At 42.6% G+C, this 22,224-nt stretch overlaps 1 long non-coding RNA gene across 2 annotated transcripts in view; it reads left to right on the top strand.

The window, feature by feature from the left end:
- The first annotated feature begins 261 nt into the window (after positions 1 to 261).
- Positions 262 to 22,224, top strand: part of LOC113933003 — a 46,503-nt gene continuing 24,540 nt past the window's right edge. Inside the window, exons 1-3 of one of the 2 annotated variants that reach the window (XR_003523205.2) lie at positions 262 to 1,490; positions 7,475 to 7,859; positions 11,316 to 11,570. This is a non-coding gene — a long non-coding RNA (uncharacterized LOC113933003). Of the gene's footprint in view, positions 1,491 to 7,474; positions 7,860 to 11,315; positions 11,571 to 22,224 lie in introns of those variants that run through there. The other variant, XR_003523204.1, reaches the window with a different exon arrangement.

Raw genomic sequence — 22,224 nt, 5'->3', positions numbered from 1 at the left:
CCAGTGTTTCTGAACCCCCACTCCATGCTTTTACTACTATGCCATCAAGTAGAGGGGGAAATCGCCTTCTGGGAAGGAACTCCACACTTGAATAAGGGTCATGTTCAGCCCTGCAATGAGTCCTATTGAGGGAAGGCTGCAGAAAATACTTTTCTGGAAATCTAGAGCAACATTACAAATTGGCTATGGCCTAAGGAGCAGTTATTTAGGGTTGCCTTTGAGAGGAAATAGGAAGAAACCAAACCAGAGAAATGGAGACAATTGACTTGAGCTGAGGGCTTCATGGACATAGTTTTAAATGGTAGAAAGAAAATCAGAATCCTATCCATAAGGTAGTATCTCTGTGATGTCTCAGTTAAGCAAGGAAAGCCAACAGCTTCTGGGGCAGAGAAATCAGTGATTCATGGGTGAGCAAGATGGCGGATTGGCTCATACTCGTTTGCTAAGGCTGCAAGGTCTGCTGAAGGGCTAACACTACTAAGAAGATGCAATTATGGTAGAAGAAAAGGAGTGGGCATCTGGCCACATATTCTCACACTGGGTAGATGATGTATCCCTTACTAAAAGGCAGGTTAGAGCACCCACCTACTATTTTATTCTTCTGGCAATTAAATCCTAACTTCGATGAACTCATAAATGGCCTTGGGCAACCTCAGTGCTGTTACATTTTGCTTAATCCTCATTATTTCTCATGTTTTCAGTAGAGATATTTGAAGGTGGTCAAGGGGTTAGTGGGCTCTAAATGGAGTGAATCAGAGCATTAACATCTAATTAAAAAAAAAGAGAGAGAAGCCAAAATAAGCAGATATGTGAACTGAGACTAGAAATTTGAGTGATCATCCCCTACTAATTTTAGCACCTGGTTTCACATTAGTATGTTGGGGACAAAAGGCTTCCCTTTCAGTGTTGTGAAAATCAATAGGGTATTTAGTATCCAACCATAGCCTGCTAGGAAAATGAGGACTGACTACACTTGCGTTTCTTTCTTGGCAATGCCCTGTTTTAGCCAGGTTAGCTTGCACTACTGGGCAACATCAGTCCACCTTGTGCTGCATCAATCCACATTCTCCCACCAGTTTGCAAATGCCCTGAGTCTAGAAGCCACATTGAAGATAATGTGTGTGCGCCCAGGACAGTGCTGCTTCCAAATGGGCATATTCTTCAGGTATGGAAAATATTACATTGAGAATCTTACTCTCCCCGAAAACTGTGGCATATTCTTACCTGTGACACTTGGGTGAGGGTCTAGAAGTGTAAACAGGGCTCCAGAAAGTCACAAAACAGCAGCCCGGACGCTCTGAGGAACCGACTGGAAGTCAGAAGGGCTTCTGACAAGGCGCAGGCTGTTAAGAGGGAATGATCCGCCTATAAATGGTGTGGATAAGATAAGCACAGACTTGTTTACCAGATCCTGAAATATAGCGGCGCCTTGGAACCACGAGAGGGGCAAGTTGAAGACAAGTCAGCGGAAATACTATACCACATAGCAGGTAAAGAATGTATGGAATGGATTATCTTCCAGAGGTGGCACAAGCTGGAAACCTAAAATGGATTCCAGAAGGGTTTGGACCGACGTGGGAATGGCAGAGCCATAAAGGAGAGCTTCTGGAAGCTAAGATCTACTCCGTGTGGTGGGGAGTTCGGGGTGGTCCAGCAGGCCCTTCACTGTGCGTATATGGGGTCTTTGTGGATAATACTCTTGGCCTCGCTAGAGCTGGGCTTTGAGCCAGTTGGCAGTGCCAGTGCTACCTGTCCAGTCTCCAGTCTCAGTGGCCTTTGCCTCGCGAAGATAGCAAAACCCTGTGCTTTTTACCTTAGCCAAGTATTTTCTGCAGGTACCATCTTTTATTTTTAGTCTTGTGCGTGTTTCAGTTTTAGCAGGTTATCCAAAACCCAGCAAGTTCTCCAGCTTAATTATAGCCATTCTAAGAAAGCATTTCCTCTGCTCCCCACCAGCTTCCCTCACAGCCCTCTTAAAAGGCATTGCTTTTTCATTTTGGCTTTGGACTTCTAAACAGATTCGGAGAGCCCTTTTTCATACCAGTTATTATATTTACCTCTTGTGATTAGATTTCTGTTCAGACCTTCCCTTCTAAACTGTCGAATTCTGACAGAAATTACTCTAATTATGAAAGCTCCTCCGAAAAGAGCAGTGACAATATACTTTTCTTGGGAACTCTTTTTAATGCAACATCCAAAATGCCTTCAATGTTGTATCCGGGATGCCAGGAAAAATACTACTTTTATGGCGGTAGCTCCAAATCTTGGCACTGGGGAAAGTTTCAGAAATTCTTGGATGTCTCCTTTGATAATCCACTTGTCTCCCCATGCATCCCTGTCCCTCACTGCATGTGCTTTGCGGTTTCTGCAGGGTTCCTGTAGATTCCAGAGCCAGAGCATCTTGCCTTACCCCTTCCAAAACTGGGGCTGATGGGGTGGGGGGCAAGTGTTTGCTTGGAAAACCCTTTGTTTATGCCTCTGGGGTGTGAAGGAGCTCAGTTTTCCTTTTCTGCTTCTGGTGCATAGCCCCCCAGAGTTGTGTCTTGGAAGCTATGTTTACGGCCCTGTGGCTGCCTGTTCGGCGCTCTTTGTTGTGATTCAACGTTGGCTTTGTTCAAATGGAAGCAGCAGGCCTCTGGATTCCAGTTTTCTGGCAGGGGTCTCAGGGCCGGAGGAGACCCCCACAGAGTTCTTATTTTGCCTCTCTTTGTGGTTCCCCCTTGTCTTCTGCTCTTGTCTTGGGGACGGGTTTATGTATCGATTTATTGAGTGAGGCCACTGTGTGGGTTTCATGTAGCATTTACATGGACGAGATAAAACATTTCTTGCCACTTTGTCGGCGAGACATCTGGGAAACCCCAGCCTGCCCTGCCCAGCACATTCATTCTGGCAGAAGTTTTTGTGAAGGCTGGAATTGTTCATTCCTCTTGCCTCTAGGGCCCATAAAGTAACTGTGCCTTTGAAGTTTGCTTCCTTAACTAGTTCAGTGACTCAGAACCTCAATGTTGCCACCAACAAACTTCCTCTCCCTGGCTCTTTCATGATAGGTAAAAGGAAGGGCTGACAAAAACACAAAATAATGGGATAGCCTTCATTTACTAAGTTGCAGAAATACACTCACCCTCTCTATTTTCACTACCATTGACTTATTGTTTTCTATGTGCTAAGCAGTGTAGGCCCATTGCCTTTACATTTCTCATAACACTATGAGATACTGTAATAGTCTAATAGAAAAGGAGACTGGAATTTGGAAAATTAAAACAAAATTTTTCCAAAGATTAGGTAAACGGTAAGTAGAGATTCCAAGAAATAGAAATGCATTTATTCAGCGCATGTATGTTCCCAGTACAATGAGAAACATGAGATATACAAAAATGGATCAGGCTCTAGTGTGGTGGAGCTTACCCTCGAGTCAGACTTCAACCCAGAACTTTCTGGATTCAGAACTCCACTGCTACCCACTTTAATCAACTGGACAGGTTGGGGAAGCAGGCTCTCTGTGTCTGTGGGACCAAATAAACTGATTCTGGGATGGTAACAATAATAATAATACTTGGAGCTTATATGTAAGTTTCAGTTTACAAAGACATTTCACATGCATTGTTTAATTTAACCTGACCTTTGTTAGGAGGGCAGGGTGGATGAAAAGCTGGGGCTTGAAAAGGCTAGTTGCCTACCCTCTTTGCATAATTGGACAAGAACCGAGGTGTTCTGGCTTCTAGGCCAGTGGTGTCTATGCTGTTGTATGCAGGATGAATGATGGATTCCAGGAACATTTCTTGGTGGAGTGTTAGACCTACTGGTCATCTGAAAGTATCTAGAAGCAAGGTCTGAACTGATAAACTCAAGCAGAATCTGGATATCTGCCTTGAAAAATTCCTGCTCTTAGAAAAGCATGGACTACAAAGTGCTTCTCAAACTTCTCCACCAAAGTAGCCCTAAAGGGTAGGAAATTGTTGCTTTAAGAAGATATTATTTGATATCTTGTGGCTTTATATACACTTGACACACTTTTCCTATACCTCCAGGGATGTGCCCCCCACCCTCACCCCAGTTTGAGAAGCATAGGAAGAGATGACATAAGACAATTATTAACTGTGCCCTACCCAACTGAGCTAATAAATGCAGCTTAGTAGAATTTCAGCCATCTAGCCAGCCATAGCCAACTGTTTATGGAGAATCTGCAGTAATGTCTGCATTGTGCTAGGTAGGCACTATGATATGGCCCTTAAGGAATTTACATTCTACTGGGAAACTGACCTATGCAATGATTAGCAGATACCAGAAAACTGCTTATAACGAAGTGCTATGTTTTAAAATTTGGATTTAAGGGAAGTAAGGGTGGGAGCATTCATGGAAACCTTCCTGATAAAGCTGGGTTGGGCAGAATTTAAGAGATGCAGAAGAATCTAAAGATGGGGAAAGAGAGTGAAAGGTTGCTAGGTTGAACCCAACATAGAAAAAGGTGTAGAGAAGGAATAAATGATTGGACAGTTCTGTAAATTACATTAATTATTGATAACCCTTTCTCAATCTCTCTCTCTCTCTAATGCAGAAAACTAGGGAAAAACTCAAAAGTATGAAGGAGAAAAACAAAATATCATCTATAAACCTGGTGACCAATAACAATGAATTATCATTGTTACATTTTGATATGAACTGTTCTAGTCTTTAAGCAGAAAATTGGAATTTATATGGTGGTAGTTGGGGGTCACTGCGGATTTTGGAAAATGGACAGACCACTCTCAAAAAAAGTCAGGCTGGTGGTGTTTTGTAGGATTTAATGCAGTGTAGAGAGACTGAGGGACTGGAGTCAGAAACTCCAGCCTGGTAGGAGGCTACTATATACTCTAGCTCCTGCCTTTAAAAGGAACGAATGAAAAAACTAACTGACTGACTGACTAACTAACTAACTAACTAGTTGCCTTGATCAGTGCAGAGGTCTCTCTATCCCTGGAACAATTCAAGCGGAGGCTGGGTGACCACCTGTCAGGGATGCTGTGGAAGGGATTGCTATCCCTGGAGATTTAGTCCGTACAGTCTCTTTCAACCCCAAGTTCTAGGGCTTACGTTGTTAGCTGTGGGAATCCATGTTCAAATAGAGAATGATACTCTTTCTTATGATTGGACCACAACTGGTTTGCTCAGTAATGTTATTGGGTAACAAGATAAATGTTACTGGGTGTAGAAACCAACCATCTTTGCCGCAGTGCTGGAGTTGGTTCTTGTCTATGTTAGCCTTGCTATATCTCTTGCCATATTGTTTGAGAGCTACTCTTAGATGAGGAGGCTTTGAAGAGATATTTTTACTCCTACCCAATCTCTACCTTGCCTGAGTCCCAGCTTAACTACCATCTTCTCTGAAAACATCTTGACTCTTCCAAGACTGAGGAAAAAGCCAGGCCTTTGTATTCCCAAGGGACTCTGTGCTGACCCACCATAGAGCCTGCCCACAGTAAGGAAATTACCTGTTTATTTCTCTCCCATGCTGGGCTGCAAGCTCTGAATGAGCAGGGGTGGTACAGTTCTCAGGAAATCCTTTGCCAATGAAGGAAGCCCCTTGGCTGTAAGGCCACATCTGGGAGGTTGTGGAGTCATTCTCCAAGCATGGAAGAGCATGGCGCCTTTCCTTGGAATTTACCTCCTTGTAAGCGGCTGAAGAAGCACTGGGTGCTTTCCTTCCTCAGGACTGCTTTGGGGTCTGCATTTCTGTCTCCTCACAATGAGCTGAAAATATAGCTGGGACTATGCACGAAAAGGGACACGAAAAGGGAAAAGAACGTAATTAGAGATGACATGGGGTGAAGGTATGGCATGGCTAAAGGGATTAGCATGGGCAAAGAGACTTCCTTCTGAAATCAGATCAGGTATACACGTTTCCTAAAGCTGCTGTGACATTTATCGTAAGGAAGGGACCTTTCCACCCCTCCTCTGTGGCGGCCTTGGAAAACTTCCTTCTCACAACACCGGGTTCTGTTCCAGGGAAACAGAAAAGAAGAACCATAGCTTCCATCCTTCCCCACCTCCAGCGTTAGGCTTGTCCTTTGTCAAGTTCCTGATGCCTCAGCTGTCAGTGAGGGCTGGGCAGGAGAAAACGCTGCAGGCTCATTGAGAATTCTGGACACAGCGTTTAAACCCGGAACACGCTGGAGCTGAGTTCCTGTGAGAGTCCCACAGGTTCTGAGAGCCTGAGTTAAGACGAGAAAGGTCTCTGCTTACGAGTGAGCTTCTACTCCTCTGATGGAGTCACTAGGCAACAGTTTTCTGTGGCTCTAAAAACCATGTGGCTCTAAAAAAGATTATTTATTTCTATATATGGCCAGAAAAGAGCCCAATCATGGGCCGGCTTCCTGGTTGACCCTGTTCAGTTTTTCCAGACCTGCAGACTCCAGAGACTTCCAGGCTGGACATTGGTTTCTGTGGCCTGTGTGTAATTGGGCTCAGCATTGAAAAATCTGGTTCCCAGAGTGACTGCTGTTCTCGTTCCCAGTTGCCCTTGTCCCCCACCCCACTCCCCTCGCCTCTCCTCCCTCAGAATGCTGCTGCTAAAATGCAAATAATGAAGCTCTCACAGCTGCAGCCCTGCTAAAAATAGAAAGTTTGTTTATTTTTATGTTCGTGAAGCCCTTTTCCGGCTGTTGCTGTTGTTATGAGCATAACTCCCAGGCAGGAATGGGAAGGACTCTGTGTGCTGGTCACCAGCCAAATGAATTCTGTCCTGGGCTGGGGGCTCAGATCTCGAAACCTATTTGGGGGCCAGAGGATCTGGCGATCTGTTTTCTTTTTTGAGCCTCTCCTCTCTTAGCTGACACCTGCTCTACACAATTTGGGGTGTGGGTATCTTGGTTTTTAGATGATCTGCATGAATGTACTTCCCTCTTGTAGACAGTCTCCCCTTTAGTTATGATCTGCTCACAGGAGAGGTGTGGGCAGAGGAAAGGACACTGGGCTAAGAGGCAAAAAGTCTGGGTGACCTTGGGCAAATCTCCACCTCTCTCACCCTCAGTTTTCTCATCTATAAAATGGGCATAACACTGTTAGCCTACAACTGAAGTACAGTAATGTATATGAAACAACTTTGAAAAGTTCAAGATATCTGCAAATGAATTGTTTTCTACTTTTGCTAAACAAACCCGGCCTCCTCACCTCTGTCCCAAAGGTAGATATATTCCCGTTGCCTCAAAGGGCTTTTGAGTGGCCCCTCCCAAAAGGAGGAGTGGAAGGGGGACAAGGAAACAGTACATGAAGAGGTATGTTTGGATCATACTTCTTTTGAGATCTGAACAAAACGAACTCCTGTTGAAATACCTGAGAGTTGATCTAGGCTAGAACAGAGACTCCTGTGTGAGGATTCGGGAAACCGAGGAAGGGGACTCCCACATTCTGTTAGCTTGCTGGAGGTTTTGGAGCGACGACTATCCTATTATGTGTCTTATCTCCCTTTTTTTTTTAAAAGATTTTATTTATTTGACAGAGAGAGACACAGCGAGAGAGGAAACACAAGCAGGGGGAGCGGGAGAGGGAGAAGCAGGCTTCCCACGGAGCAGGGAGCATGATGCGGAGCTCAATCCCAGGACCCTGGGATCACGACCTGAGCCGAAGCCAGACGCTTAACCATCCGAGCCAGCCAGGCGCCCTTATCTCCCTTCTTATAATGTAGAACTGTTATTAATAGTTATCTTCCAAGCTAGAAGGGATCTCCACTTGCTTGACCACCTACATCACTTGGTTTATACCACACATGTGGAGCTTGTCACCTGATTTGCAGACAGTGTCCTGGAGTGACACTTTCTCCTCGAAGATCTAACAGCTGAAGGCAGGACTGTGTTGGATGCATCTTTGACTCATCTGGAGCCACTGTGAGTATTATATTTGCCTGTTTTTTTTTTTTTTTTTTTTTTTTTGTGGAGAAGCCGGGCATACTCAGGGTTGGTCCTAGAGCCTGGGTCACACTGGGCACCTCTATCCTACAGGCTTCTCTGTTGTAAGCAAGAAAGTAATGACTTTGGATGATTGAAGCAGAAAAAGAATTTATTTAAATTAAATTTTAATTTAGTTTTAAAATTAAATTAAAATTAAATTAAATTCTAATTAAAATTTACGGGCTCCGTGACTTGGATAAATCACTTCTTTTGGTTAGTCTTAAACTGAGTTTAGCATTTCTAGGAGTTTCTGGGTGGTTCAGTTGGTTAAGCATCTAGCTTCAGCTCAGGGTATGATCTCAGGGTCCTGGGATCTAGTCCCGCATCGGGCTCCTTGCTCAGCAGGGAGCCTGCTTCTCCCTCTGTCTGCTACTCCCCCTGCTTGTGCTCTCTCTCTCTCTAACAAATAAATAAATAAAATCTTAAAAAAAAAAACTGAGTTTAGCATTTCCGTAAGTTTTGAATGCAGATAACAAACCAGGTATCTGATCTGTGAATTTATTACTGTTAGAAATCATAGATATTTTTAAGTCAATTTCAGTTGTTGCAGACATTTCAAAATATTGTTTATGCTCATTACTACTTCTGGGTAAGAGCGGTTTATTAGACCTACCACTAGATTTATTTAATGTACTAATAAAAGAAACAGATATTATGCTATCATATATTTGTTTTTAAAAAATTCCTAATTATATTTCAGAATTGTTGGCTATTAGATTTTGTGCATTTAAAAACTTTCTTGGGGCACCTGGGTGGCTCAGTTGGTTACACTTCTGACTTCAGCTCAGGTCCTGAACTCAGGGTCTAGCCCTGAGGAGGCTGGTGGCTGCAGGGAGACTCAGCTCTGCGCTCAGCAGGGAGTCTCTTTCTCCCTCTCCCTCTGCCCCTCCCCCTGCTGTGCTTTCTCCCTCTCTCTCTCAAATAAATAAATAAAATCTTTAAAAAACCAAAACGTTCTTCATATACTTCATAGGCTTTACCCGGCACACAAAAGGTTAAGAACTCCCTGACCTAAAGCATGTTAGCTAGCTCACGGCAGGATTGGCTACATAACTTGCAGGGTCCTGGCACCAAAAGAAAATACGAGGGCTTTTGGTCAAAATGTTAAGAATTAGAAGACGGACAGCAGAGCATTAAACCAAGCACGAGACCATGCTGAGCCTGGGGCCCTGTGTGACGACACAGGTTGCTGACCTGTGAATCCCAATTCATAGGCCCTGGCTTGTAGAATTTCCAGTAATGTCAAAGGGCCACCAGACTCAGGGGCTCTGCTGCCAGGGGAAATACCCAGATTGTGTGGGAGAACTGGTCTGGTGAGGACCCCGTGCTGCTCCTGCAGAGCCCAGATGCCGAGGCTTGTCCCTGTTCCACACATACACCCTGTCCCTGTGCCACAGTCAAAGCTGCAAACTGCCCCCAGGGCTGGTAACGTTGGTCTATCAGTAAACTGGATGGAGCTGTCTGCGTTGCCAGGACGGATTCTGGGTGACTTCTGCTCCTTCGTATGATTAGTTTCCAATTTAAAGTCTGGACTAGATGGAGATGATTGGTGGAGTCTAGTTCACGGTCATTCCTTTAGCCATGGGGAGGTTAGTAAGCAAATACCTATCATCGCTCACCTCCATAGACCAGCTCTGTCTCACAGGGAGAGGGACTCCCCAAACATAGAAGGGGCTCAGTTGCTAACGTGGCTAAAGAGCATGAGAAATGTCCTTGATAATACCCGAATACCCAGTGGGTAACTTGACCACTGGGTACGCTTCTGAATTCCCTCCAGGGGCTGGCAGGTGTGGTCACCTCTAGGTAGATGAGGCTATTGGGAGAGAATACACACTGAAACATTATAAATTTCTGGGACATTTGAATGGTTGCTAGCATAATAAGGCCAAATATTTGGAATAGAGATTATTGAAGAAATTCACAACCTATAGAGGTAGAACATAAAAGCTTGGGACTTTCACCACATCTCGATCTGCAAGGGCAGACAATGCCAGGAAGAATGGAGGGACTCTACACGGTCACACAATGTAGGGTCTAGTTAATTTAAGCGTTTCCTGGGTGGCTCAGTCGTTGGGCATCTGCCTTTGGCTCAGGTCATGATCCTGGGGTCCTGGGATCGAGCCCCGCATCGGGCTCCCTGCTCTGCAGGAAGCCTGCTTCTCCCTCTCCCACTCGCCCTGCTTGTGTTCCCTCTCTCCTGTCTCTCTCTCTGTCAAATAAATACATAAAATCTTAAAAAAAAAAAAAGAGTTTCCTGAAAACAAGAGACAGTGAGTCAACATGGATACACTTAAAGTTGAGTCAAGACAAGGGGAGTGAAGTTTGCTGTAGAAATGAGCCTCCATGTGACCTGGCTTGGTGATACTCTGTGGGGGCAAGGGCTGGCCCTCCAAGCCTCAGCTCATGGATCATTGTCTCCCTTCTCACTCTTACCAAAAAATCAATCGTTAAGTAAGGGATAGGCTGTCCTGTTTCTCTATCCCCACAGAGTGATGGGTGGGCTGTTCTTTAGAAAGTGGGACAAAGACAGAACTACTCCCAGAGGGCTGGGTAGGAGCTGCTCTCTAGAAGGACGGCTGAGGGAGAGACTGCAGCTCACTGTCCAGGTGCTCAGCCATCGGGCAGTTCCTCCAGAAGCCAGCAGCATAGGGAGCCCTGCTGACCAGGACAGAGGAGCCCTCCTTCTCCCCAGAGGAGGCTGACAGGCACTGCCTGTGGACTGTCCTGAGAAGGAGAAGGAGCAAAGGGAACTAAATGCCCCTCCCCCAACTCCTGACACGTGTCGAGGGCGCTGCATCCATTGTATTTTGTATTCCCCATGGGGACCTGTCGTAGACTCAACAATACCTCACTATGATGCCCTTTTTAGTTCCATTGCAAAAGAAAACAGTCTTGAGAGAGACCATTTTCTCCATTTTACAGACTGGAGAGCCCGAATCCTAGAGCAGCCCAGCTCTCTTTACCTTCCCAACGTATTACCTTGAGGGGAAAAGGAATTGGCCACCATCATTTTGTTGATCTCTAGTCAAAGGCTGGAGGTTTTGTCTTTTTAATATACTTTTCACTGGGGAAAGAGAATAATAATCCCTAGCCTTCCCACCCATCAAACAAAAGCTCTTCAGCAGAGAAATCTTGACTTACTATTATTAGTTATGGGTTTTTTTGCTATTTCAAAAATAAAGTTTTGAATAAACTCTGGAATAATTTTAGATTTACAGAAGGATCGCAAAGATAAATACCTTTCACTCAGTTTCTCCTAATGTGAACATCTGATGTGGTTGTGTTGCATTTGTCAAAACTAAGAAATTAGCATGGATAGTGTACTATTCATTGATCTCTGGAACCTTTGGATTTTACTACCAGTTTATCCACTAACGTCTTTGTTTGTTTTAGGACCCAATTTAGGATATCACACTGCTTTGGGGAAACCTTGAATTTTAAGAGAACTTTCAGCGTGCCCCTGGAGGATTTGACCCAGGATGGAAATGGTTTTCTTTCTATTTTCCCTCATTTTTCCTACCAAAGTGCCATGAACATTAAGTGTTCTTTAGAGTTTTGTGGCTTCCATGAACCCTTAGTTGCTTCCTTGGGATGTTAATGCCAGACAAGTTGAAGCAGTGTGAGGATTTCGGAATAAAGATGCTGCCAAGATGCAAAATATTGTGGTCTTTGATTGGAAATTTGGGATATCCAAGTCTGTTTCTTCCCCCCAAATTCTAAGTACTAAAACCCAGTTGCTTTTCGTACAGACTTCTACCTCACATCTTCCCGTGAAGTCGCATAAGTTTGGGCTCAGAGTCTTGCTATGTCCTGAGGGGAAAAGACAGGAAACGTAGGTGAGGTATTGTGTGAAGTGAACTGTGCGATTGGTTTCCCCGGGTTATTCTGTCCACTGTTCACAGCACCAGGCATGTGCTGGCAGGATTTCAAGTCATGGAGTGTCTTACTATATCTGGGCTTCTGCTTATTGATCGGGCATCCTTGCTAATATAGTTTGTTTTCTTTTGCAATGGAACTAAAAAGGGCATCATAGTGAGGTATTGTTGAGTCTACGACAGGTCCCTTTTTATCGTCTACTGGTCTGGGCTCCTGGTGCTTTTGGAACTGGGCATTTCAGGAGCTGGGCAGCTGGTAGGGGTGAGGGGAGGCGGTGGAGTCCCTGTCATGGATATATGGAACTGAGATTCCACAGAATACAATGGGTATTAGAGTTATTTATGAGGCTTTATGAAATAGATCTAGCATAATCGTAAGTACTCAACTGATTATTTAGCTCCCCATTCCCAATCTTTAATCCACCATAATATAAAAATATGAGTATATGATACAGCTGTACATTTAACACCATCCATCTGCCCATAGCCCACCTAACTCTTGGGCTTATTTTTGGAATAGTGATAATCCCTAGTATTTGTTGAGCATTTACTATGGTTAGGCAGTCTGCCATGCCCTTTACATGTTTTTGTTTTGGGTAATTTTTCCACAACTCTATGAGGTAAGTACCATTATTATGTTCATGCTTTGGATGAGGAAAATTAAGTTAAGAAACTTAATTTTATCCAAAGTCCCATAGCTAGGAAGTAGCGAAGCCAGGACGCGACTCAGAGCTGTCTAACTCTGAATCCAGTATTCTCTTAACCTCCTTGCTGCACTGAGCCAGGGGCTATGGAGAGTTGTTAAATACACGTACACTTTCCCAGTCAATGACTCCATACTCCCCCTTTAAGCAAAGATTACTCAAGTTCTGGAAATCAATAATCTAAATCATTTACTGAATTTTTCCTACATGCAGAGCTCTGTACTTGATGCTCAAAGGAATAGAGAGATAAAAGAAAATTCACAAAGTATTGGAGTGGAAAAAGCCCAGGAGAACAGAATTCTCATCCCAGTGCTATCATTGATTGGTTTGGCCACATCATCCAACTTCTTTGGGCATCAAATAATTTATCTGTAAAGTGAGCAGGTGGGATGAGATAAACTTAAAGGTCCCTGCCTGTTCTTTGATTTTTGTCCCACCATCTTTGTGCCAGACATGCCATAGGATAATGCCGCTGTCATCCCTGCCACAAGGATCACGGAACAAAACCTTTGAACACATGACACAATTTGAGCACAACAGAGAGGTAGATTGTCTACCGTAGGCTGTAAGCTAGAGCTGGACATGTACTTACTTGAATCTCTTATGTACTCAGCAGTGTTAGGCATAAAAGACATATGTCGTATGTACCCTTATTAAGGGTACAGATTAGTTGGGAAACAGGACATAAGCACTTGAAACAATGACTAATAGAAGACATTAGATAATTAAGTGCTAAATTATGCTGTGCAGTCACTGTATGCTGAGAGTAAAATGATAACAAGCAACATTTACTGAATTTGTAGGCATGTGCGATATTTAAGGGATGGCAAAAAACCCTCAACAATCAAGATAAGTAATACTTTAATGCGATTTTTTTTTAAATTGAAAAACACAAAGATTTCATGATGAGCAAACTATCAAGATTTTAAATAAAGACAAGTTCAGTCGTATTGATTTTTCCTTCCATCTCAGGCTCAAGTATGACTCAGCAGAGCACTGTGTGTTAGCTACCACATCTTACTGCTTTACATTCACTGTCTTATTTAATCCCCACAATGACCCTGATTATTAGATTCCACTATTAGCATCGTTTTATGGATGAGGAAGCTGAGGCTTGGATCGCTCAAGTCACAGAAGTGGTTAAGGGGCAGAGATGGAACTTGAACTTGGGTCTCTGGCTTCATAATTCATGCTTTTAAACATTGCCTTATATGCCCTTACAAATATACAGACAGAGCTCCCTGCCCCCGTGGAAGGCTGTCCCCCCATGTTGCTGAGCTAGGGGTGGGCTCTGCCTGGGGCAACTCTGTGTTCCTCCTGGAGGGGTGTTCAGTGCACCTGTGCTCCTCATGCTCGCCTCCTGACTGGAACCCTTGGGGGGGCTGTTCTCTCCCAACCCTGTCAATTCCACGAGGCTGCACAGAGGGGGGCTCCACCTAATGCCAAAACTCCAGGGTACACTTCACACTCACTTCATCCATAAGTAGGAAATCCAATGTGCTGTTCATCCGAATTGGGCTTTCTGCCCGACCCCACAAAAAGAAGGCTCTGTGGTGTTTACCATATGTCACAGCAAAGGAAACCATGCTGAACGCAGAACCTGTCTCAGAAACATTTGTCATCTTAGGCCCCATCTGCAGCACTGAGCTCTGTTTCCGGGCAGGAAATGAAACCACAGTGGGCAAGGTGAATCTTCAGCTTCAACTTGCCAATATGGGAGGGGTCATCATCGTCTTGCCGCTTTACATCTAGCACACATTTGTCCGGGGTCGGGGGCAAAGACACTGCCCAGATGGGCCCATGGGGATGTTTCAACTGAACTGTGCTGTTTGGGCCAAGAATCCACCCACGTGCCTTGGGGGCCTGGCGTTAAATCTCTGCTGCCCAAGATAATTGGTTGTGAGTATGGATAGAGGCTTGGGATAACTAGATGTGGGATAAAAAGAAAGAATTACGAACTGTCAGCACGGGAACTGATTTGGAGGTTATCTGGTCCAGGTCTTCATTTTACAGGAGAGGAGTTAGAAGCCCAGAGAAATTATGTGACCTTAGGAAAGGTCACATAAGCATTTTTCTGGCAGGCATGAGACATGAAATTGGGTAGATGACATTTTGAAGTGGCAATTTTAATGTAACCATAGGGCCATTTCGAAGATGCCTAAAAAGCACTGTTTTCAAAAGCACAACACACACTTTCACTTTATTCATTGACCTCACCTTATCCCCTTATCTCAGGTTCAGTGGGAAAACATACTGAGATCATTTAGTGATTCCCGCAGTGGAGGCCCGTGGGCAGCATTATCGGTTATTTCTGTAGCATAAATAAGATGATCTGTAGTAGCACAAAAGCCTTGGGTGTTGTGGGTCTTGCCATAAACTGGCATGTCTTGTCTTTGTTTTTAGTTATTTTATTTTTTTTTTGTTTTTATTGTTTATTGCAATGAAAATTTTTCTATTTTCATACCGTAGAATCAAGGACCTATGGCTTAGGTTTCATAATGTATATGGTTGATGGCATTTACTACTCATAGTCCTATCATATTTCTGACCATTGTGAAATATTTCTTTCTCCAGGATGTTGAGTTGTTTTGTCAGGTCACTGAGATGCCCACACTGGGAAGTTGTGTCTCTTTATCCTTCAGTCTTCTCTCTTCCTAACCTTCCCTAGGACCTTCCTAATTGTGGGCGGCTGGTCTTGTATAAATTCAAGAACCTATGAGGAGCAAGGCATCAATGTCTAAGGGCCATTTAATGACCTATAACCAAGAACAAGTACAGATATTCAATTTAAAAATATTAGGTGAACTGGGCACCTGGGTAGCTCAGTCAGTTAGGTGTCCAACTTTTGATTTCAGCTCAGGTCATGAACTCAGGGTTGTGAGATGGAGTCCTGCATTGGACTCTGCACTGGGTGTGGAGACTGCTTGGGATTCTCTCTCTCCCTCCCCTTCTGCCCCTCCCCCACCCTCTAAAAATAAATAAATAAATAAGTGTGTGTGTGTGTGTGTGTGTGTGTGTGTGTTTGTGTGTATTAGGTGGACATGATGAGTTCATGGACTAGGGAATGTAAGTTCATGGTATGCACATCAACAAAATGGGAATAATTATTTGTTGCCAATTTCACAAAGATAAGATATCTTATAATGTGAGGTATTATATATACATACATTATGTATGGCTTATCAATGACCCAGTTCTTATGGAACTACCCCGAGTTTCCTGATTTTGGCCCTTTATTTGGACTTTGAGCCTTTGTCTAAGAGATCCCCCTACCTGGACTGCCCTTACCTTCTCTTGGCATGGCAAACATTTTATCTTTTAAGGTCCAGCTCAATTGTTACTGCCTCTGAGAAATACTTCCTTAATCCTTCAGCTTAAATGGTCCACTCCTTTCTTTGTGCTATCATATGTTCTTGGACATACCTCAAGGATAACTGGTCACACTTTACTTGAAATTAGTTATTTCTATGTCTACCTCTCTTCTTCTTCTTTTTTTTAAAGATTTTATTTATTTGACAGAGAGAGACACAGCGAGAGAGGGAACACAAGCAGGAGTGGGAGAGGGAGAAGCAGCCTTCCCGCTGAGCAGGGAGCCCGATGCAGGACTCGATCCCAGGACCCTGGGACCGTGACCTGAGCTGAAGGCAGATGCTTAATGTGAGCCACCCAGGTGCCCCATCTACCTCTCTTCTTGAGGACAGGGATTGTGATCCATCCATTTGGTGTTCCTGAACCCAGCATGGTACTTGGCACATAATAAAGTCCAGTAAATATTGGTTATGTAAACCCTGTCTTCCGAGGTGATGACACTCTCGAAAGTGTTCTAGCAGGTGCTTCAGTCAAGGTACGTAGGATAACTGGGTCTCCTGCTCCTTGGGTCATGTAGAAAGACATGACAATGGGTATCATAAATACATATGCCCCTTGATACCTGGAGTACTTCTGCTTCCTATTTTGCCAGTAAGATACTGGCATTTTGGGTACTGTGCCCGTAGGCATTCATATAAACTTGAGGCTGTAAAAGAAAACCTGATTTTTTTCCCCAGATGATTTCCAGTCTCCTTTACTATTTCTTTTAAGAAATAAAATACTTATTGAGGTATAATCACTATCCTATGCTGATTCCAAATTACCTTTTTATGCTGTTACCTCCTCCCATCTCTGTGATTTTTGCTCTCTGACAATACATTTGTCAGTCAATAAGTATTTATTGAGAGCTCTGCGGGGTATCTAGCATTTTTAACACACATCATAGTTTCCTTAAGTATTCTCCTGGTGTTATAACTTTGGCTTCTAATACAGTCTAAATGAGAAAAATATTTCACTTGAAGGTGTTGGGAAGTTCATAATCTTGAGATTGGTGCTTCTGATGGGGAAAGAGACAGTCATAATTTATTGGCCTATTATGTGTCAGGAATTAGGCTCCACAGTCTATGTACATTATCTTATTTGATCCCACATGTGTTCCACGTGTAGGTGGTCTGATACCGCACTTTATGGCTAAGGAAACAGAATCAGAGAGGGCAGGCAGCTGTAACTGGCAGAGGGTCAATCCAGGGCTTGGATTCAGGCCTGTCTGGGCTAAAGCCCACACTGTTTCCTATGCATTATTTTCTTATTTCATTAAATTACCCTAAAGGAAAACATTTGGAATGGTTACAATTGTAAATTCCTCAAGGCTGGGACTGTGCATAAAACTGAAATGTGCTTTTTGATGATTTTGACACGTCTTTGTGTCCCTTTTTTCCCTATACATGAAAAAGAGGACTCAAACTGGGGTTCCTCCCTAAGCAGCTGGAAATGATGTGATGATTTCTCACCCTCCCTCCTTCCACATCAGTTCCAAAGGACAATTCACAAGACTTAACCCCAAACTCAAAAGCTGCACAGTGATGTTCCTGATTCCAACCACATAGTCATTCTTTTTTGTTTGTGCTTTTTGTATGATTTTCATGTATCTTTCTGTTCTCTCTCTCTCTGTAATTCATCCTGGAACAAAGTAAAACAAAACACCAAAAATCTACACTGTGTAATTTACAAGACATTTCAAGGTCATTCATTCATTTCTTCATTCAGTCAATTGAACAATTTGTTTACCAATCAATTTTGAGCTCTTTGATGTGTCTAAAGTGTGTTTGAAAAATCCCCATCCTTGAGGAACTCTTAGGTGAGCATCTACACAGTTGACTACAAGATCTACTACTATTATTCCACATTAGTCTGAAGTCTAGAGGACTTCAGAAGAATAAGAAATGAATTTTATTGGGGGAAAGATGAGAAAAAGGGAGAGTAAGGAAACGAACAGAATAGGGGAGTCAGGTGAGCTAGGTATTCAGCCATTCATTCCATAAACATGAGCTTGACCATCTCCTATGTGTCAGGCACTATTTGAGGCACTAAAAATGCAAAGGTGGTTATCCTCAAGGAGCTCACAGACTAGAAGAGGGAAAAAGACATGTAAGCAACTGAGAGTTAGATACCAAGACAGATGCACAAATTACAGTGTGACTGGAGAGGGAGGGCAAATTCTCTCTGGCATGGGCTTAAGGGAGGAAGAAGCAAGAATTCCTGGAGGAGGTGGATTTAGCTGAATCTTGAAGGATATAAAGTATTGATGTTTTGAAAGCTATGAAGGTGTTCGGGGGGGCAGAGTAAGCAAAAAAACATGAAACAGCAAGGCACATTAAGGAAGTTCAAGCAGGCAAGTGTTGGAGAGAGGAGTGGGGGCAGGTGGGCAGCAGTAGAGGATGAGTCCCGGTTGATGGTCAAGGGTTGATGGAACAAAAATGGCCTTGAATGCCGCATTAAGGAGTTCTTATCCTATAGACCTTGGAAAACCTTGGAAACATTTTTAAAGGAAAGATGACATTTGAGTATGTTTTTATCTAAGTTATCAATGAAAGTAAATGTTTAAAAGTGAAAATTTAATACTAGTTTTCATATATGCTACTGGAAAAGTTTTTTTTATTATGTTATGTTAGTCATCATACATTACATTATTTGCTTTTTTCAAATTTTTATTTTATTTTTATTTTTTATTTAATTTTTTATTGTTATATTAATCACCATACATTACATCATTAGTTTTTGATGTAGTGTTCCATGATTCATTGTTTGTGCATAACACCCAGTGCTCCACTCAGTACATGCCCTCTTTAATACCCATCACCAGGCTAACCCATCCTCCCACCCCCTTCCCCTCTAGAACCCTCAGTTTGTTTCTCAGAGTTCGTAGTCTCTCATGGTTTGTCTCCCCCTCTGACTCCCCCCCTTCATTTTTCCCTTTCTATGACCTTCTTTTTTTTAATATACAATGTATTATTTTTTTCAGAGGTACAGGTCTTTGATTCATCAATCCTACACAATTCACAGCACTCACCATAGCACATCACACAGCACCCCCATACCTCCCACCCCCCACCACTCCAGCAACCCTCAGTTTGTTTCCTGAGATTAAGAGTCTCTTATAGTTTGTCTCCCTCTCTGGTTTCATCTTGTTTCATTTTGGAAAAGTTTTTTTCTTTAAGCATTTATAATTACATAATAAATTTAAAAGTAAAAACAAATTGCAAATAATGAATGTAGTTTTTAACATTTTTAAAAGATTTTATTTATTCATTTACTTTAGAGAGAGTGTATGAGTGCGAGGAGAAGCAGAGGGAGAGGGAGAGAGACACCCTCAAGCAGACTCCACCCTGAGTGTGGAGCCTGACACGAGGCTCCACCTCATGACCCTAGGATCATGACTTGAGCCAAAATTAAGAGTCAGATGCTTAACCGACTGAGCCACCCAGGTACCCCTGAATGTAATTCTTTAATTAAATTTTTTTGAGATAATTTTAGATTCACATGCAATTATAAAAAATAATATAGAGACATCCCATGTACCCTTTACCCAGTTTCCTCCAATGGTACTATCTCATAAGACTATGGTACAATTTCACAACCAGGATATTAACATTGATACAGTTAAAATAAAGAACATTTCCATCACCACAAGAATCCCTCATGTTGACTTTTAATAACCATATACTTCTCCCCCATTCACTCCTTAATCTCTGGAAATTTATTATTTTTTTCCTTTTTTGGATGGTGCTTTGGATGTCTAGTCTAAGAATTCTTTGCCTAACACTAGATCCAGTTAAAAAATGGGCAGAGGACCTAAATAGACATTTTTCCAAAGAAGTCATTGAGATGGTCAACAGATACATGAAAAGATGCTCATCACTAATCCACAGGGAAATGTAAATCAAAACTTCAGTGAGATTATCACCTCACTCCAGTCATGATGACTAATGTTAAAAAGATAAGAAGTAACAAGTGTTGGCCAGGAGAAAAAGGAACCCTAGTGCACTGTGGGTGGGAATGCAAATTAGTGCAACCACTGTGGAAAACAGTATGGAAATTCCTCAAAACATTAAAAATAGAAATACCATATGATCCAGTAATTCCACTACTGGGTATTTACCCAAAGAAAACAAAAACAGTAATTTGAAGAGACATACATGCACCCTATGTTTATTGCAACATTATTTACAACAGCCAAACTATGGAAGCAACCCAAGTGTCCATGGATAGATGAATGGATAAAGAAGATGTGTTTTATATATATATATATATACACACAGTGGAATATTACTCAGCTCTAAAAAGAAAAAAAAAGAATGAGATCTTGCCATTTGCAACAACATGGATGGACCTAGAAGGTGTGAACTGAGTGAAGTAAGTCAGATGGAGAAAGATGAATTGATCATCTACATTTAGTATGGTTATTTATAGGTTGAAGTTTTTTTTGTTTTCTCACTCTTTTCTCTTTTTTTTTGTTTGCTTTTCTGTTTTCTTTTTCCTGCCTTCCTGTGGGTTATGTGAATGTATTTTAGAATTCCATTTTGATTTTATTTCATTTTGGACATCTTCTCTTTTTATATACTTTTATATTTTTATTTATTTTATTCATGTTTGTAATTGCTCACTGCAGCACCTTATCATGGCTGTGCCTTAAAGTCTTTGTCGGGTAGCTCTACCAGCTCTTTCATCTGAATGTTGGCTTTATTATTTGTCTTTTATCAGTTTGAGATCTTCCTGGTTGTTGATATGATAAATGATTTTCAATTGAAACTTGAACACTTTTTTGTTATGTTCTGAGATTCTAGATTTTATTTAAACCTGTTTTTGCTGGCTTTTTGGGGGAGTCATCACATCATGACTATAAGGTGGAGGTAGAAGTCTAGCTTCCCCACCTATCCTTTGTGGACAATTGATCTCCGAGGGGTCTACTCTTTGTTACTACCAGGTGGAGGTGGGAGTTCCAGCCTCTACAGACTCTACAGTTAGGGTGGATTTGTTACTACTGGATGCTGGTGAAAGTCCTGACTCTTCACTAGGCCTCCTTCCGGAGGGGAAGGAGAAAGTCTTCTTGTTTCTGTTGGAGGGGAGCGGAAGTCCAGGCTCTCAGCGTGAACTCTATGGACACCATGGGGTGGGGGGAGTTCATTACTGGCCACTGAGGGTGAGAGTCCAGGCACCATACTTGACTTTCTCTGACACCACCCAGTGTGTTGGGGGCACCTCATTATGGTCTTGTGAAGGGAAAGTCTAGACTCCCACTTGGAATTTTCTGGCATGGATGGGGCCACAGATATTTTTAGAGTTTGGCTGGGTTAGAGTGGTGATAGTCTAACAAGTTTCCAGTCTGCTAGGCTGTTCCTTTCCTATTCCTTTGGTGACAGAGAGGTGGTTTTTGTTGGGACTTGCTTTGTCTGCCTGTTGGTGCTTCTGAGTTGCTGGGTTGTTTAGCTCCAAGTCTGGAATTTATGAGGCAAAAAGAAAATCCAAGGCACTGACCACTGCCATTCCTTGGGTTCTGATATCTCTAGCCAGTCTGCCTTCTCGTTGCCTTTCAGAGTCTTCTGATCTTTATTTTACATATAATATTCAGGGTTTTAGCTGTACATAACAGAAAGAATGGGCATGTCAAAGTATGTCTACTCCAGGTTCCCTGAAGAAATATCAAATGTAAATATTTTCAATAAAGTTGAATTTTAATTGGAATTTTTTTGAAATGTAATTAAATATTTAAAAGTATTTTTACCAAAATAAAACAATGTATAGCTTTAACATTCAATATTCTTTTAGTTACCAGTAAAAATATTGGTTTCACGCTTCACTCATACACACAAATTTAAGGGTAATATGATTTGTTTAATATTGCAAAATGTTCCTCAGCTGCTACCTGCATCTGTTGCCAATACTGTGATCATTTGTGAATACATCTGGAACCTCAAATTAGAATACAAAGAGAAGGAAGATAAGAGACACCCTGTACTTACTAGGAAACAATCATTGGGTATGCAAGAAGTATTGCGTTTATACCACGAGGAAGGATCTGACAGGTTAATTTGTCTCTTCTCTTACACCTAAATGCCTCTGTTCCTCAACTTCTCCCCCTGGCTCAATGTCTGCAGGATGAAACCCACAAACCTTCATGGCATTCAGATGCAGCTGCCTTTTGTTTAGAGGACAGGGGCAAGAGATGTGAAATATTTCCCTGGGGCTGAAGGGTGCTAGAAAGAAGAGTAGATGTTTGGGATTGTGGGTTGCTCCATGCCTGTCCTGAGCACTAGATCCCAAGTGCCAGAGGCATTCACGTGACCTTCCTAAGCGCGCGCGCGCGCGCGCGCGTGTGTGTGTGTGTGTGTGCTGTGAGGTGTGGGAGCCCCCTTA

This window comes from Zalophus californianus, chromosome 10 (genome assembly GCF_009762305.2).
Source record: "Zalophus californianus isolate mZalCal1 chromosome 10, mZalCal1.pri.v2, whole genome shotgun sequence".
NCBI classification, from domain to species: domain Eukaryota; kingdom Metazoa; phylum Chordata; class Mammalia; order Carnivora; family Otariidae; genus Zalophus; species Zalophus californianus.
Note: the sequence above shows the minus strand (reverse complement) of the source record. Positions and strands in the feature narration are given on the sequence as shown.